This window comes from Bombyx mandarina, chromosome 21 (assembly GCF_030267445.1).
Source record: "Bombyx mandarina strain Sakado chromosome 21, ASM3026744v2".
Taxonomy (NCBI): Eukaryota; Metazoa; Arthropoda; class Insecta; order Lepidoptera; family Bombycidae; genus Bombyx; species Bombyx mandarina.
In genome coordinates, this window is record NC_143227.1 from 523105 (window position 1) to 527595 (window position 4491).

Below are 4491 nucleotides of genomic sequence, written 5' to 3' on the forward strand. Positions count from 1 at the left end.
ACGAATCCCGTGGAAAGCATATCGGACTAACGCATCCATATCAAGACAGCTCAATATCCAAACCCAGCTCTCTACCATATGCCTCAAGAGGATATTTGAGTTCTTCGGTCACATTGCCAGAAAAAGTGGCGACAATCTTGAAAAATGTATGGTAACTGGCAATCCAATGCCGGTCCGACCGTTTTTACTGGTGGTAGGATCTCTTGAAAGTCCGCGCGGGTAGGTATCACCACCCTGCCTATTTCTGCCGTGAAGCAGTAATGCGTTTCGGTTTGAAGGATGGGGCAGCCGTTGTAACTATACTTGTGACCTTAGAACTTATATCTCGAGGTGGGTGATGCATTTACGTTGTAGATATCTATGGGCTCCAGTAGCCATTAACAGCAGGTGGGCCACCCATCTAAGTAATAAAAAAAATACCAAATCCACACCAATCTGGATACCACAATCTACGATGCCATACACATTCCCGAGAGCAGAGGAAGATGGCGATACATCATCCAGAGAAGGATAATGGAAGGAGATGACAGACACGAGGAATGCGACTCAGGGAGGAGAAGGAGCAAAAGTTCACCTGCCTCTTAGGACTGTCCTTAAGCCTCGTTTAAATATTAACACTTTTTAAAATGGTTCAAACATTTCTGCCGCCAAGAACATTGCTTGTAGATTAGAAGGGTGGAACAGCCAATATTTAATACAACTGGAACTTTGACCTAATCTCCGGATGGGTTGTCAAATTAAGTTCTTATGTCTATCCACTATGTTAACCAGTATATACTAGGTGAATCGTGAGCTCCTGTGTCCATTTGAAGCAATGAAAAGGAAACAAATGATTCCACATTGCACCAACTGGTGGTAGGACCTCTTGTGCAAGTGGTGGTAGGACCTCTTGTGAGTCCGCGCGGGTAGGTACCACCACCCTGCCTATTTCAGCCTCACGGTGCATCACAGCAGTAATGCGTTTCAGTTTGAAGGGCTGGGCAGCCGTTGTAACTATACTGAGATTTTAGAACTTATACCTTTCTTTTTTTTTTATTGCCTTTCTAGGCAGACGAGCATACGGCCCACCTGATGGTGAGTGGTTACCGTCGCCCATGGACTTCAGCAATTCCAAGGGCAGAGCCAAGCCGCTGCCTAAAAGGTGGGTGGCGCATTTACGTTGTAGATGTCTATAGGCTCCAGTAACCACTTAACACCAGGTGGGCTGTGAGCTCGTCCACCCATCTAAGCAATAAATTTTTTTTAAAAAAAACAAACTTTTAAACGACGTACCAATCTCATTATTGTGATCGTGATAAAACAATTTCACCAAATGAAATATAATGCGTATTGATTATCTGAAACATTTACATCACATTAAGTACTAATTGAAGTAATTAACTCTGTGCCTGTGTTGCTGTTTTTGTTGTTCGAAATTATGTTATTGTGCAAATATAATAACGTGGAATAACGAGTACTTAACTAGTAAAGAGCGTAGCGTACTGCAAGCCCGTAGACAACAATTACCTGAACATTTTGATAGCCCTGCGTGTCAAAGCGTATTCCAAAGAGCTGAATTCATCAACCTATCACATCATCTATGGCTGTGAGCGGCAGGAGTTTTTAGTGAGGTTCAACTCCCACATACACCGCATCTTCCGCGCGGGTGGGGATCCGGCGATTTTCTCATGTGGAAAAAAAATCACATCATCTAGCCTTTGAGCACATTTTTAATTTTTATACGTACTCTAGACGCACCCCAGCGGTTCACCCAGCCTTAAATTTCTTATTCAGAAAGCATAAAACATGGCGCTTCCAAAATAAAGAATGGCTTGGGTCTTGGTTCATGAACTACGAGTCATATAACAACCGTTAGCATGGCAACATTTGCTAAGGACATGCTCCTATTACGAAATATGCTCCCAAGATAGGATTTACATAAAGCTATTCTTAGTGAGCGCCATCAAAAAAGGTGGATGTACTGAAAATCTACCAGATTCTACCATATCAGTAGTTTTGGAAACGTCGTCAGAACCTATGTATCAATAAAATAAATCAATCAACATGCAAATAAACCATTTTAAATTAATTGCACGATTAAATAAACCCGCTGTATGGTAAATTTTCAATTCGTTTATCAATTCTTTTTGCGAAAAATATTCATTCCGCTATATAACTGTTTTTTTGTCTTTTCATGATTGTTCTTGCACCAAATAATATCAATGAAGTTTTCGTTTTACAATACTGACCATTTAAAACGTAATTTATGTATAGGTGATAGTGAATTCTAAATCCAAACAAATTTTATAAACAAATTTGGAACTATATTTTCACATTCAGTCATTTATTTATTGATTACTAGCTGACCCGGCAGACTTTGTAGTACCTCAATCGCTAAATAAAAGACCTAAACTTTTGTATAAAATAAACTTAAAACAAACAAAACGAATCCGTCTGAAGGGGGACACATCAAAGGGAAAACAAGATTGTGATTTCTATTTAATTCCGAGCATTTTCATATTTATCTACCTTTTAAACCTTCTCTGGACTTCTACAAATAATTCAAGACCAAAATTAGCCAAATCGGTCCACCCGTTCTCGAGTTTTAGCGAGACTAACGAACAGCAATTCATTTTTTTATATATAGATTGTTTTGTTTTCACTACATTTGTATATTTTTCATTGATATAGATACGATAAAAACACGAGTAATTATGACATACAAGTTCCGTCGCGGAAGCAATGCCGCACAAACAGCTGACTACATTAATGACATGTGTGCAGTGAACACTACAGACGAACGCACGTCTCGTTATTAGTTTGAACGGATTTGCTTCCGATGTGGAAACATTGATCTAAAAATTAAATCCGTCGTCACTCGTAAACTAAAGTCAACAACGATGAATTAAAGGCGATAGTGGAAGCTTATCAAAACAATATTGGTCCATTTTAAACCAAATCAAATAAAAAAAAAATTATTCAAAATAAATGAAAGTACATACTTGTTGAACGTCAAAAAGAACTACCGCCAATTCACAAAAACTAGCCTCCGTCCTGAGAAGAACTGGCAAGAAACTCAGCGGGCATGTCTTTTTTTAAATATTAGATATTATTTTTTTATATATTCATTTTTACAATGAGTATTATAACGGAACAATTAATGCAATATTGAAATGCCCGGAGCGAGCAACTCATTTCCACTTTGTACAATCTTCTAGACAATCATTGACTTTATAGTAAGCTTTATTGTTCTTTAATAATTTTCTTAAACCTATGTAGGTTCTGAACATCTTGTGGGATTTTGTTGTACAGGCGCACAGACAAACACCCGAATTAATTTTGTATCTTATGTAACCTACTCATTGGCACAACAAGCGTCAAGCAGCAGCAAGCAGCAGCAGCGCAACAGCATTTGGGTCAAATTGGCAAGGTAAAAAACATGATAAGTAGGTTCCACGCGACCTGAACAATCGTCAGCGCGACGCCGTGTTTTGTTGCTTAGCAGACATAGACACGATGGACTTTTAAAAATTATAAAAAGGCACCAGTCGCGAGTGATGGGAAAAGCATAATTGATATAAAAAATGAGTGTATACATTTCGTTTCACGCTGTGTAGATCTTGAATACTAAGCGGTCATCGTGTTGGTTGGACCCTGGTTCAGCACATAAGCAATGCCTAAACGAAAACTCACTCCTAACGTCGGAATTATTTACTGGGTCGAGAACTATACGATATGAATAACAACTTTAAAACATGTTCGCAATTTAAGTACAAATTCAAATTGAAAACTGAGCGTTCCTGTACAGCTTAGCCAACTCATAACTATGCTAGACTTTTTATTAAAACTAGTCTGCGCGAACTATGTGTTAGCTACAATTTGCATACATTGATCTAATATAATTACTAATATCTCAAGGTTGGTGACGTTGTAGATATCTATGGGCTGTAGATATCTATGATATCTATGGGAGTAGTGACGGAGTACTATGAATCAGAACTTTCTAATCTCCATTCTCTATCATACTCTATGTTAAGCTACGACGTTCAAATAACTGGAAACACAAACAAGCCCTGTGGATAGTTTACGTTGAGTTTGCCAGTAAATCAGAGGGACGGCCCCCGATCGCCACCTGCCGGATGTTGACTCTACCAAATTAATGGTACACGTTGAACGAAGACACACAACATTCTGATGTAATAGATTTACTGCATTGTAGAGACATCTCTAGATAAATTGTCAATTAGCTCTATGGCTTATTAAAAAGCATTTTGTTATATTCAGACCGAAATTCATGTATGCTTCGCAGCCGGAACGAACAGTAAAGTAATAGCTATACTTACAGGTCAACAGGTCAGGTTTAACTCTGCCATTGCCGGTCCCAAGCCCGGATGAGAAAAGAGGAGGGTTGGCGTCGGTATGCCACCTACCCGACCGTAAAAATATAACGCCGAGCAACGGGCGGCCGTCAAGTAACCCGAACTAGGGCTTCAGTGGCCCAAAGGAACTAAA